Source organism: Mesocricetus auratus, unplaced genomic scaffold (assembly GCF_017639785.1).
Source record: "Mesocricetus auratus isolate SY011 unplaced genomic scaffold, BCM_Maur_2.0 Super-Scaffold_100015, whole genome shotgun sequence".
NCBI lineage: Eukaryota > Metazoa > Chordata > Mammalia > Rodentia > Cricetidae > Mesocricetus > Mesocricetus auratus.
This window is the reverse complement of record NW_024429198.1, coordinates 21,330,594-21,345,583: the sequence shown is the minus strand read 5'-3', so window position 1 is coordinate 21,345,583 and position 14,990 is coordinate 21,330,594.

Here is a 14,990-nt window from a genome sequence, read left to right as displayed (position 1 = left end):
GACTTCCCAGAAGTGACTTACTTCTTCCCCTGAGAAAGGTTGTGTCTCCTTTAATCTGTCTCATCTTCTTCGTGGATGTGGTTGGGATAGCCAATGACGTCAAGCCTCAGGTCTGTGGCCTTTCCTGGGCCCCAGACAGATAACACTCCTCACCCTTCCATCTCTTCGCACATCACATTCAAGTTTGCAGATGTCCCCTTCTGAACCTTAGCTGGTGCATGTGTGGTTTACTGGTTTGGGGGGTTGGGTTTTGTTTTTGTTTTGGCTTTTGTGGACTTCCTGATTTTATGTGTATGAGTGTTTTGCCTGCATGTATGTATGTGTACCATGTGCAGGCACAGCATGTGCCTTTGGAGGCAAGAATAGGACATTGGAACCCCTAAAACTGGAGTCCCAGAGGCCATGAGCCACCAGTTAAGTATTTGAACCAAACCTGGGTCCTCTGCGAAAACAACAACTTGTCTTAACAGCTAAGCCATCTTTCCTGGCTCCAGCTTCCTTATTTCAGTACTGTCTCTTGTTCAAGATTATTATATTCATGAGGGGAAGGAACCCCCTAACCTAGAAATTTCTATACTGTACATATTACCTCACAATTTCAAGTATGTAAATCCCTCCTGGATCCTACATTTTCCACAGTGGCTGTTGCATTTGAGAACTAAGGTGAGATGAAAAACAGAGGAACATCATTCAGAAGTCTTAATTGTTTAGGGGATTTTCTTAAGATTCTTTCTTTTCTTGGGGGCTGGAGAGTTCATTCAGTGGCCAAGAGCACTTGTTATTGTTGCCAAGGGCTGGGATTTGGTTGCCAGTACCCTCATGGAGGCTGACCACCTCCTTGAGTACCAGGCACAAGTGTGGAGTGCCCACATACAAGCAGGCAAAATATTCATACACATAAAATAATATACATAAATCTAACGACAACAACAAAGTTTTTTCTCCTTAATTCCCTTCAGTTAAACATAAGCCAAGAATTCCATGCCTGTGATATTACGACACACGGGCACTGATAGCCACAGTCCACCCTGTGGATTTCAGCCCTATACATTCAGAGGTGTCTTGTGAATAAACCCAGGAAGCCTGAGCCCAGGGATAGGCACGTATAGCCTCCCACCCCCACTCTCCCACTCCCCAAATCTGGTAGGTTCTATGCATTTTTAAACATATTTGATCTCAATCGGGGCCATACAAAAGAGTTTCTATAATGATGGGCGTGGCTTGTACATGGGCTGTCAACTACAGCAGCCATCAGCTGAAAATGGCTATTGATAGCTTAGACTGCAACTGTTGTGGGGGGATTTGAATGGGAATGGCCTCCACAGGCCCAATATTTGAACACTGGGTCCCCAGTTGCTGAGGCTGGGAAGGATTAGGAGGTGTGGCCTTGTTGGCTGAGATATGTTATTGGGGGTAGGGTTTGAGGTTTCAAAAGACTTGTGAGAGTACCAATGTGGTATTCCCATTCTCATTCTCTCTCTCTCTCTCTCTCTCTCTCTCTCTCTCTCTCTCTCTCTCTCTCTCTCTCTCTCTCTGTCTGTCTGTCTCTCACTGTTGTAGATCAAGATGTGAGCTCACAATAGTTTCTTCACTGTGTCATCATGGGTTCTAAGTCTCTGAAATCATAAGCCCAATTAAACACTCCTTTTATAAGTTATTTTGGTCATGGTGTTTTAGCACAGCAATAGAAAAGTAACTAAGACAGTAACTAAGGAAGTGACTTTTATTTCACATGGATTATTTTAAACTTAATTACTTCTATATTAGACAATGTAGCTGGACCCTCCATACCGATCATGGGTAAACTTCCAGAGGTCTCTTGGGTGAGATCGTGCCTCCCCACGTTGCTAAGCAAGTGAAGGCTCTTTCCCTCTATTTGGGTAAAGCTTGCAGATGGCTGGGCACAGCTTCCTTAGTGTTCCCTCTCTGGTCTTGGAGCATCCTCAGCCCTTGGCTCTTAGTGTCACATTCCTGCTGCCATCTTACGCCCTGAGAACAAGTGGCTTCACCTTTGAGCAGCTGATGTCAACAGCTCTGCCAGCCCTTCTTGGTGGCTCTGTAGCAGCAGCTGGAGTTGGTGACTCACAGTGGCCCTCTGGAACTCTCCCAGTGGCCCAGGTCAGTGTTCCCGTCCCTTTCCTGTACTCCTTCAGCTTCCCACAGCCCTTCACCTTCCTCAGACTTCTGGAGCTTTACTCTTCCACAGCCCTTCTCCTCTTGGCCCCTCTCAGAAACCTTCAACCGCTTGGTAGCTCTTAGGTGTGCTTCAGGCCAGCAGCCCTTGTTGCTATTTGCTCTTTGTGGAGACTCATCAGCAGACCACCGTGTTGGGCCTCACCAGGCAACAAAAACAAGCCCAAAGCAGATTTCATTGAGGTCTGTGTTGCATGGTGGCAGATGCGGGGGGTTTCTCAGAATCTCCCTGTAAGAGTGAAAGGAGAGCTGCTTATATAGCCAGAGAAAGGGGACCACTGTTAAGAGAAGCTTTTTCCTTGAGAGAAGCCTTCCCGCCAGCCTGGTTCCAGAGCCGCTTTCCCGCCAGCCTGGTTCTAGAACCGTATCAGTCCCAAATAAACACACAGGACGCTGTATTAATTATGAAGCTGTTGGCCTTGCTTGTCTCTAACTGGCTAGCTCTACTTTAAGTAATTACCCCATAATTGTTAATCTAAGTATGTCTCTTATCGGAGAATAGTTCCAGGCTCCTACCCCATGGCGGCTACATGTTGACTCTCCTTTGTTTCTCCTTCCCAGAATCCTCCTGGATTCCTAGCCCCACCTATCTAGATTCCTGTTGGCCAGACAGTGCTTTATTGACATATACACAGGACTTCCCCAACAGACCACATCTGTACATAGTCTTCTGTCTACTCACTCAGTCACGCAGGCTGAGGAGGGGCCCTGGCCTACCTATCCAGGCTGTCCTGGGGGGCGGGGAGAGGCACTCCTCCCTGACCAAAGTGGGCAACACTTCCAAAGTGAGACATCCAGAACAGCTGTGAACAGAGTCATCTGAAGCTGCCACCTTAGTGACATCTGGAACTGACGAAGTGGGCTCTGCAAGAGATGTGACAGCTACTGCAGTTTCTGGGACCACAGCCAAGTCTCCAGGGATGCTCAGAGCCCAAGTCTCCCAGGGCAGCCACAACTGAAGCAGGTCTACCAGATACATGATAGTGCCACACTGTCATGATGACAGCCTGCCGGACAATGGGAGAGGTGGTTGGTTGACTGACAGTGAGAGGACTATGGGGAAAAAATGGCTGCTTGATTGACAGCAAAGCTAAAGTCAAAGCCACCTTTGTGATGGAACTTCAGGAACCGAGGCTGTACCTGTCACTGTGACAATAGACCAGATCGAGGTTGGTCACCCATTTGAACTTCAAGGCTGTTTCTATGATAACTGGGTATGATACTGGGAAATCAAGCAACTGAGCTTACTGACAGATATGCCCTGACAACTTCAGGAAATAAAAGAATATGAGGCACTTGGAACCAAGATCCTCTCCAAGTGACATCTATGCAGTCTTCAGCTCCAACCGTTGCCTTACAGGATAATGTTGCCTCTGGAGGAATATCACTCTTCCTTCGTCTGCCTCACTTTCTTCAGGAAGTGTGGGCTGTGTAGCTTGGAGCCTAAGGGAGAGGTCTGTGGTCTGACTGTCTTCACCTAGGGTGTGATCCATGCAAATGGAGCTTTCCCTAGGCAAAGAGAAGCCTGCTGAGGTGCAGTGAGACAACAGATACCACGTTCTGCCCTGGGCGGGACCCAAGAACAGGACTGCAGGAGTCCAGGAGGAAGGGAGCTGCCAGGAAACCTCCCCAGGGAGGAGAGATCTGGTTTTGAGAGGCAAAAGTTGTAGGCATGAAGAAAGTGCTGGTAATATGGGTTGCTCAGCTCGTATAGCATTTGGGGAACATGACAGCAAAGGGACATTTTGAAACCATCAGGGACAGAGGACATACTCTGCCACCCCCGAACAATACTTGCTTCTCTGCCCACGATGGTTCAGGTGTCCCTAACAGACACCTGAATAGACCCAGCTTTGCCTAGGGAAACTGCATTTTATTCCTTTTAGGGGGTGAGTGGTTGAGCCCCACAATTGATAGGGAGTTTTGATATGAATCTGTGCATAAGTGGTCAAACACTAAAAGGACTGATGAGATCCTTTCAGAGAAGTCGGCTGTGTGCAGTGCATCAGCCAGGACCTGGCTGGGGACAAATAGGACCCATCCAAGTTACAGATGCTGAGTGTTTAACAATGGGCTGATGAAGGGATGGCAGGGATGGCAGGGATGTCAGAACTGCATTCCTCATGCACTCCGGTCCATTGTACAAGACTTCTATTGAAGGGAGATAGGAACACTGAAGAAAATCCACTGGAGGGAGGGAGCTAAGGAAATCAATTCCAAAGTCTTTCCTCCCTTAGCCCTCTTGTTGTGTGCCATTGACAAACTTAGCCAGGAGGCAAGAGAGCTCCTTGCTTAAAGTCCCTGGATTTGAACCTCTAAGACATAGGGAGCGCAGAGAGACCACCTAAGGGGCACCTGAGAAAGAGGTAAGAACAGACAAACATTGCAAACCTAGCACTTATTTGAATGGCCAGAATTCAGAACACTGACAGCAGCAAGCTGTGGTATGGGTGTGGAGCAGCAGGAAGTCTCATTTCAGACGGGAATGCAAAGTGATTCAACTTCTGTGGAACACAGTCTGGCAGCTTCCTACAAATCGAAGTAAGCCAGAATTCAGCAAGCTTGCTCTTCAATACTTGCCCAGAGCCGTGGAAAGCATCCGCATGATGTGGACACAGCTTTAATCCACGTGTAACAGCCTTTTACATGATTGCCCAACAAGCCGAAATGTCCTCCAATAGGTCAATGTGAGACAGAAGGAGGCCCCATCTTCTGGAGCCCGGAGCCAAAGACAAGCTCTTGAAGATCTTCCCTGCCCATGATTTCTATCTGGGTAGAACAATAAGGCCAACTAATTGGTGACAAATGAACAAATTGTGAAATATCTGAAAATATAGTACTACTCAGCATGAAAAGTAAATATTAAATAAGCAAGCTATCAATCCATAAATGACATGGAAGAAATTTAAATGCATATTACTAACAGAAAGGTGTCAATCTAAAATGGTTACGTACTGTGTGATACTGGAAAAGTCAAAGTTATAGAGCCAGTTTAAAAAAAAAGATCAGTGCTTCAAGGATGAGGGGAGGGAGGGGCACATAGGCAGAGCACAGGATTTTGAAGGCTAGGAAGTTATTCTGTATGATATATGATGCTATAATAACAGACTCATTTTATATTGTATATATACATCCAATCATTGGATTACACCACCTGCAGTAAATGCTGAAGTACTTATGGCTATGAGTGATGGTAGCATGTCATTGTAGGCTCCCTGACTTTAACAAATGGCAGGTTCTGAGACAGGATGTTGGCAGTGGCGGGGAGGCTGTGTATGTAGGAGACAGCGTTTGATAACACACAGAACTCCCAGCTCAATTTTACTATTAGCCTGAAACAAATTTTGTAAGTCTATAGTATGGAATGGCTGTATGAAGCAACAGCTCCCAGAAATGGCAGGCAAAGGCGGATACTGACTGTAATCCGAAGTTCTCCGTGTGACCCAAGCTCAGGGTATTCTATGACTTGGAAGCAGAATCAAGGCTGCAGTAAGTACAGAGGTGGGAGGAGCTGGGAGAGGGGAAAGATATGCCCAAAACATAGTGCATGAAATGTTTTAAATTGAAAATAAAGTACCAAGATATTTTTAGAAGATTACTGTGTGAAAGCAGTGTGTTAGTAGGGAGAAACTGGAAACCTGGGTCATGTATGATGAACATAGCATATGTGAGACAAGTCCACACTCATAGTTGTCAAGGTTATGAAGTCAGTGACCCAGTATCTCAGGGCCTCATACTTCCTGTCTCTCTTTCTGCTTCTAACCGTGTGCCCCTGGTCTAACTATTTGAATTGGGACCCAAGAGCCTGGAACGCCAACAAGAACTCTGGGATTCACAGGCACATTCATGATAGAAAGACCCTCCTGGACTGCCTTTCTCACCTGTGCTCAGTTCTTAACCATGCACCAGGTTGCTTTGGGTTACTTTCTTGTAACATTTAAAAGAAAGGGGACTTTTTGAGCCAAAAAATTTTGTTTTTGCTCTCTCCTTCTCAGATGGTGTCAATGTCCTTCACATTGGTGATAAAACCTTTGTTCTGGAGGCCTCCATTTTGGTTTTCTCCACAGCCTAGTAAGGTAGTACAGCTTGAGTCAGTGGTCTCTCCTGTTCTTCCTAAAGTACTCCTGGGTTTGGCTACCAGACCAACCTAAGAATGGTAGAGCAATTTCTAAGAAGGATTTCAGAACAGGAGAGGGCCACTGCTTGTGCACCTTAATGAGAGCTCCCAAGATTTTGCTTTCCTTTAAAAAAATAGATTCTCTTTCAAAGTTCTGTGTCTTTTGCCTCCTGGGATCTTTTGCCTTCTGAGGATACTCAGTCATCTGTATGGAGAGTTATCATAGAATACTGTCATCACTACCCATAGTTCCATGTTCCTAATACACTCGCATTTCAAAGAGGATAAGAAGCTCAGGAAAATATGGCTCACATTAACTAGAATTCTTTAAGCCAGTAGAAATAACAGTTATGGAGGTAACACTTGGGTGTATTGCTGCCAATGTACTTGATAAAAGAAAATGAGCTAATCTGTAACACTTCAAAAAAAGGAGGAGGAGAAGGGAGGAGGGAGAAGGAGGAGGAAGAGGAGGAGGAGCAAGAAGAGGAGGAGAAGGAGGAAGAGGAGGAGGAGAAGGAAGAGGAGGAGGAGAAGGAAGAAGAAGAAGAAAAAGAAGAAGAAGAAGAGGAAGAGGAAGAAGAAGAGAAAGAAGAAGAAACACTCAGAAAAGATAAAACAAAAACTTTGAAAGAATATTTCACTGAAAACTATGTTATGGAGAAATCTTAAGGAAGAAAATACCATGATTATAGACTTTGACAGCTCAATATTATAAAAACGGCAAGACTACTGTAGATTCAATAGACTGCAATCAAACCCTCAAAGGGTGTGTGTGTGTGTGTGTGTGTGTGTGTGTGTCTGTGTGATTGCCAAGCTGCTTCTAAAATTTATATGGAAATACAACGGTCTTGAGGAATCAAAACCACCTGGAAGAAATGACCTAACTACTCAGAACCCATCATGAAGTTCCGGTGACCAGAACACAATGTCATGGGAACAACAACCTATTAGGACAGACTAATTGTTCCTTGGTTTTCCTAGGTTGTACAAGAATCCAGAGTTTGTAATTGCTTGACAGAAGGGTCTGGAACTAATACCACCTAGAAAAAAAAACCTGAGCTGTACAAAGATCAGAGAAACATCAGGACAAGCAAGCAGGATAAATAGGTAATTAAGAGCTTGCATGCAGCCTTGGTTCAGATCCCAGCACCTATAAAATGCCAATCAAGGCTACATAAATTCCTGTAACTCCAGTGCTGTGCAGGGTAGAAATAGCTGGATTTCTCGGCTTACTGACTGCCAGCATAGGTCCAAATGAGAAATGATGTGTGAAGGGACGGGAATAAGGCAGAAAGTGCTAGATTAAGACACTCAGTATCCTCCTCTGGCCTGTAAGCCTGCGCACGCACGTGCACACACACACACACACACACACACACACACACACACACACGAGAGAGAGAGAGAGAGAGAGAGAGACAGAGAGAGACAGAGAGAAAGAGAGAGAGAGAGAAAGAGAGAGAGAGAAAGAGAGAGAGAGGAAGAGAGAGAGAAATTAAAAGATTGAAGCAGTATCTTAGTTAGGGTTTCTATTGCTATAAAGAGACACTGTGACTATGGCAACTCTTATAAAGGAAAAACATTTAACTTGGGTGGTTTACATTTTCAGAGGTTCAGTCCACTATCATCATGGTGGGATATGGTGGTGTATAGGCAGAAATGGTGCTGGAGAAGGAGCTGAGAATTAATACATTTTCATCTGCAAGCAACAGGAAGTGCTCTGATACTCTGAATGTGGCTTGAGCATATATGAGAGACCTCAAAGCCCACCTCCACAGTGACACACTTCCTCCAACAAGGCCATATCCACTCCAACAAAGCCATACCTCCCAACAGTGCCACTCCCTGTGAGTTTTGAGGGAGCATTTACATTCAAACTACTACAAGCAGGGACCGGTTAAGTTCCCTGGTTAAAAAAAAAGAAAAAGAATAAGAGAAACAGAGGGAGGTGGAAGGCTGGAGTCATACACTTGTTCAGAAAGTGGTATCACTGCTAAGTTTTCCTTCCTGGGACTGTGTGGGCTGCTCCTGCTGCCACACTGCTGATGGTTTTTGTGACTCCCAGCACTAGGCCACTTCTCTGCTGCTCTGTGGCTCCTCACATAAGGCACCCAGTGAACCCCATTTATCACTGATAGATCGGTAACAGTACTGATGTCCAATACTCTCTGACATCTAGTAAGGTAGCAAAGGTAACTGTAAAACTGAAGGAACATGGCTGTAGGATCAGAATACTATACCATGGGTCAGACTGTAAAGCCCTCTGCATAGACTTAAACAAAGCTTTAGGATCTATATGTAAATCTATGCATATATCAAGACAGTGTATATGGACCTGGGATACAGGAAAGAAACTGAAATGTTAGTTTTAAAATTGGAAAGTAATCCATCTGACTGGCTGGGAACAAATAAGCTCATGGAGTTGTGGAATCCGTTCCCTAAGGACTGATAACACACATTTCATCTCATGGAGTCTCGTGGCAAAGCTGACTGTTACCTTCATGCCCATTCCATTATCCTAGCCACCATCTTTGTCTACTCTTTCACTGCTTAAAATCCAACCCCCAGCCCGCACAGTCTGCCTCCCGGGGCCTGATTGTTTCCTAGATGGCTTATTCATTCTTGGCATCTTCTCCTTTCAGGACAAGCAGAGGCCAGTGTGTTCTCTTTAGCCCCAAGGGTGCTAGCAGAAACTCAGTAGCCAATGGGAAAACCAAAACAGTGAGAAAGAGTTTAGAGAACTGTGTAAAACATAAAGTGGGTTACACGAAGGCACGTACCCCTATGTAAATAGAAGTCTGGGAGCCTTACCCAAGTGGAGGCCATCATAATTAGGTCCTCATCTAGTATTTCTGTTCATGCATAGCTCCAATGGATAAAGGAATAAAAGACATTTCTTTGTTACAGGTATGAAGGTTCACATTCACTGGATGCTGGGAGATGACAATCTTAGGTGTCGTCCTCAGGAACTCGGTCCATCTCCTTTGACACAGGGCCTCTTATTGGTCTGGAGCTCGCTGGTCAGGCCAGACTGAGTAGCCGAGGAACCACAGTGGTCTTCCTGTCTCTGCCTCCATGGGGGTCAGTACTGGGATTAGAAGCACTTGCTACCACATCCAACATTTTTACATGGGTTTTGGGTACGGAACTCAGGTCCTCATGCCTATGAGACAAACACTCTGCTGCCTAAGCTATCTCCCAGGCCTCAATAAAACACATTTCAACCTGAAACAAAAAGACAAAGAATTCAGAGTGCCAGGCCACATCCCAGACCCACTGACTCGGAATCTGCACTTGAACAAGATCCCCAGACTGTGTACTCTCATTAAAGTCTAAGAATGTCAGAGTGGGTGGAAGGCAAACTCACTCATGTTTATATTGCTGTATCATTCCTTAATCTAGTTCATAAGCTCCAAGGGTCAAGCCATCAAAAACATAGATGCAAATATGAAATCTTTTAATTTCACAATGCCACGTTTCGCAGTGACCAAGACAAGGGTGGATAGTTAACTGTGGATACCAAACAGCCCCAGAATACACATCCTGAGATTGCCACCAGGGATTTTGGAAATGAGTTAGGAATTTCGTGGGAGCAGCAGTGAGTCAGAGCCACAAGGGCCTGTAGCCACTTTCTCTTTGAACTGTCCCTAGAAGTCCTATCTCTTCAAAGGAGGTAAACATGCCATGCTTTGTTAGTTTTCAGTAATAAACACAGCAGAACTCTTGTGCACAGTACATCAAACAGTGTTCTGCAAGAGGAAAGCAGTTTTAATCCACAGATTACAACAGCAACTTGGAAGCAAACTGAGGCCTTTGGCCAGGGATAAGACTCTTGGGAAATCCATCTCTTGAAGGTACAGTCAGTCAAGGCCTTGGTGGGAATAAGATGCCCCGTGCCGGTCAAGACCAGGCTGGGAAAATCCACAGAAACAGCCGACCTGAACAAGGGGGGGACTCATGGTCCCCAGACTGACAGCTGTGAAATCAGCATAAGACTAAACCAGGATCCCTGAACATGGGTGTCAGTTAGGAGATCTGGGAAGTCTATGGGGCCTCTAGGAGTGGAACAGTATTTATCCCTAGTGTACGAGTGGACATTGGGAGCCTATTTCACATAGAGGGATACTCTCTCAGACTAGACACATGGAGAAAGGCCTAGGCCCTACCCCAAATGATGTGATAGACTTTGATGATCCCCATGGAAGGCCTCACTCTCCCCTGGGGAGCAGAATGGGGATGGGATGGGGGGGTCAGTGGGGAGCATTGGATGATGGGAGGCAGAGGGAAGTTGAACTGATATGTAAAACAAGATTGTTTCTAATCTAAATTTTTTAAAAAGATGCCCCCATGCCCCAAACATAGCTGCATCCATTCTTGATAGAATTGATGATTAAAAAAACTGCCATCAAAGCCCCAGTACATAACCAGATCAAGACATTTAGCATTTAGCTAATACTTAATATTAAGCTTCTCATAATTTGTGTTTTCTGAGTCAATACCTAATTTTAAGTAGGCTAGAACTAGAATTTGAGCTTTGTCCTCTTACTTAGCAAGAACTTCTAACAGTAGAGGGTGTAATTTGGTGAGGGATTTTCGAGGAAGTTAAAAGTTAAAGACACAGGGAATGGAGGGATCAGGATGTCAAAGGGGAATCAGGATTGCAGCTGTAGCTCTGTGGTAAAGGACATGCCCAGCTTCTACGAAGCTTGGGTTGGTTCACAACACTAAAAAGGGACTGGGGTTGGGTGGGTGGCATCATTGTTCTTGTTAGTGTTCACAGGTGGTGCCAAGGGAGGGGGTGGATAAGAACAAAAGGGCAAATGACATATGTTTGGGCTTCATATCAAAGGAACCATTTCATTCCTGTTTGTCTGAGACCTTTCTAGGTTTTGTTTGGTTTGGTTACCCCGTAGAGAGAGAGAGTGTGTGTGCATGTATGTGTGAGTGTGGATGCCAGAGGTCAATACTGAGTCTCTTCCTCTGTTTTCCTCCTTATTTTTTGTGACAGGGTGCCTCTATGAACCTGGAGCTCACCAATTCAGCTAGACTCATGATCCAGGGATCTGCCTTTTTCTGCAGTCCCAGCTTTTACATGGGTGTCTGGGATCTGACTCAGGTTCTGATGCTTGCACAGCAAACACTTTCCTGGCTGAGTCATCTCCCCAATCCCAACCTTCCTTTGCTTTATGTCTAATATCCACTTATGAGTGAAAACATATGTTCTGGGAAAGCCTTCCCTGCAGGGTAAGCCTAGACAACCCAGTGTTCTCTTAACTGTGCCACAGAAATGAGGGCCAGGCATGCACGTGAGCACTGAGCTGGACCCCGGCCGGGTTCCTGGCTCTGCAAGTCAGCCGTGCTTAGCCAGCACTGTCTGAAGGACATGCTTGGAGAAGAAAAGGGCAGTGCTGGGTAAGCAGTCCCTTCTTCATTAAGAACGGTTTTTTTTTTCAATGGAGAACTACTCAGCTGGAAAAAAACAAACAAACAAAGCAAAACAAAACAATGACGTCTTAAAATTTGCAGGCAAATGGACAGAACTAGAAAAAAAAAACCATCATAAGTGAGGTAACCCAGACCCAGAAAGACCAATACAATATGTTGTCCCTCGTAAGTGGATATTAGACATAAGGCAAAGGATAACCAGCCTACAGGCCACAACCCCAGAGAAGCTAGATAACAAAGAGAGGGGAAAAGACAAGATCTCCTGAGTAAATTGGGAGTGTGGGGGTGGAATGGGAGGAGAGAGGAGGGAAGGAGAGCAGGGAAAAATGTATAGATCAATAAAAACAAGAAAAAATGAATTTAAAAAGGTAAAGAAAATGGCGGAGCATCTTCAGCTGTGTTTCTGGGACTCCTCCTTTCACCACAGCAGGGAGTGGGTGGGGTGGGAGGAGACTGGAGACAGACATACAGAGAGGAGGGTGGGAGGGAGAGAGAGAGAGAGAGAGAGAGGGGGGGGGGAGGCTGGCTGTGGTATTTTCAACACTAGATCAAGCCATGTCTAAAGCCAGGAACCAGCCAGAGGCATTATTCACATGAGCCCATGAATCTGTTTTCCATTTATGGCAATCTGAGTTACATCTGTTTCTCTCTGTCACTCACCATCACATGAATACGAAGAGCCCATCCATCTATTTGCTCATCCATCCATCCACCCACAAATGACCTTACTGGGGTTATTTATTGGGTTAGACTAGAGTAGGGTTCTGATGACAAACAATGTGGAAAAGGCCAACTACATTCTCATCCTGTCAGGGTCCTCTTTTGTGTAGCCCAATCATGTGGGTTTGCTGGACGACTGCCACCCTAATGTTTGCACAGAAAATGAAACTCCATTGGTCTGTTCAAAATCATATTCTGAGTAGCAACCTTAAACACTTACTCAACAACAGGACAAAGGGCATGACCACGCATGTCAATTGTCTTTGCTTCGTGACTGTATTCTACAGGGACTACAATGGCATGCGAAACCACATGTGCATCTCTCCCGTAATTTGCGAACTGCTAAACAGCACGAGTCTGGCTGCCCTTTCACAGCTAGGAACTTGGTGCCCCTATTTGCAGACATCTTCAGTTCGTGATACCCACGTCCATCTGGTGGGACAAGGCTACACAATTCGTAGCAGTTGTTCTCTGTGATAGAAGTTAAGCCAGGACACTTAGGGAGGTGTGGAAAGCACCTAGGAGCTCCTCACTCAGCCTCTCAGAGAGGAAGCCCAGCAGACAACCTTAAGTGATCATTGCTCAGTTTCCTGCCGCTTTCCAGAACGCCGAGGGTGGGGAATATTCTGGAAAGTCTGGAGAGCATATTGCCCTGGCTGAACCTCTGATGGGGCAGAAGTCCAGAGTGGGCTGAGTCAGAATGGTGACAGCTTGCAGAAAGGGAAAGATCTGGATCCTCTGCCGGCCTTTCCTCACATGCGCATGCACGATGCATGGTGGAATTCCACCCTTTGTTGGGAGAAGTCTGGTGGCAGAAGCTCATGTGGCGTTTGTGTCTGGTCCTTACAGAAAATAAGTACTCTGCAGCATCTGGACTCTGATCAAGGGGAGGGTCACAACGGGAGCTCGCATCTCTTCCGCCAGTCTGAGCTTCACACAAAGCTGTCCTGTTACCACAGGGAGAGGGATGCAGAGCCATACTGGTTCAGGGCCCCTGTCATATTTGCCGATTCTCCTTCCTACTAGGACAGCTTCTATTCTTGTGACACGACAAATGAGGAAGCTGGTTTTGAAATGCTAGCTCGGGAATTTTCCTTCTGTTCACCAGAAATGGATGTCCCGTCTTTCTCCATAACCTCCTCTGCTTCCTCTCCCTCCCTCTTCACTTCCTCTCCTTCTTCCCCATCTTCCTCCCCTCCTTCCTCCTGTCCCTCCTCCTCTTCCTTTCCCCTCATCCTTCCTCCTCCTTTCTCCCCCTTTCCCTTCCCCTGCCACCATGTCCTCTTGGCTCTGAGAGCACTAAGCTCATAGGGGGCAAATGCACGTGGAGGGGGAGGGGGAGGAGGAGGGGGAGGGAGGAGGAGGGGGAGGGACAGGAGGAGGGGGAAGGGCAAGAAAGAGGAGGAGGAAGACAAGGAGGAGAAAGAAGACGAGAAATCCAGGTGGGGATGGAGGAACCTCGAGATTCTTCTTCGGTTTCCCGCTCTGTCTGCCTGGGTGTGAAAGGTCCCTGTGACACTCACAGAAGTTCTAAACACAGAGATGTTTTGTGCTTCTCCAGCCCCTCTCACACTGCAGACAGCAAATGACTGAAGTTACCCATTTGCCCCCCATAAACCACATGCAAGTGGATTCCCCCTCCCAAATCCCCAAAGCGCTGCTGCTGTTTTCAAGCTGAGCCTGGTAGCAAGAGTCCTACAGGCTGTGCGAGGAAGAATCTCAAACAGGAAGGGTACTCTGAGCGTCTGAACGTGCTTCCTCTGCTGCTGAGGCCTGGGCTTCCTCTCTGTGAAGGCTTGGTGGGCTGTAGAAGGCACTGCAGGAGGTGCGTTGAGGAGAGAATGGCAAGCATTGCCGTTCCACAAAAGCTTCAGAGTAGCCCCAAGCCCTGAGCTGAAGTTCCATGGTCGCCAATAGCTGCTGGAGAAAAAAAGAAAAGAAAAAGCAAAACAAAATGGCACGCTCAGTTATAAGGAAGTTAGGCAAAAGGACAACCTAGTGTTTATTCCACACTTTGATTCATTCTTCTCTTCTAGCCACTGTTGAAATATTCTGTAAGTCTCTGTCTCAAAGCAAACCAGTTGGAGCCAAGTGTGCCGTGTGGTTAGGCAGTTCCTCTCTGGTTTCCTGTTGTCTTTACAGGGTGACATTCCCCTCTGTACTGGCCCACCAACATCTACCCCATGATGAGCTAGCCTGTGTTCCTTCATCCTTGCTTTATGTTTTCTATTTGGGGTAATCAGGGCTCTCCCCACCCTCTGGGACTAGGGTTGTCGGCCCAAGCTCCTCTCCTTGCAAGCACAGACAATCCAGACCAGGGCAATGGTGTCCCACATGCAGAGAGTGCACAAAGTTTGATCTACAGAGTGGAACCTAGGCTGGTGGGGGACAAACCTGCAGCAAGTGCCTGTTCATGCTGCCCCTGTGAGAGCGAAAATCATGGGACACTTTGCAGCAAAACTCTCTTCATCCAGGTTTGAGAATGCCTATGTGGTGGAGGGAGACTGGTCCTTAC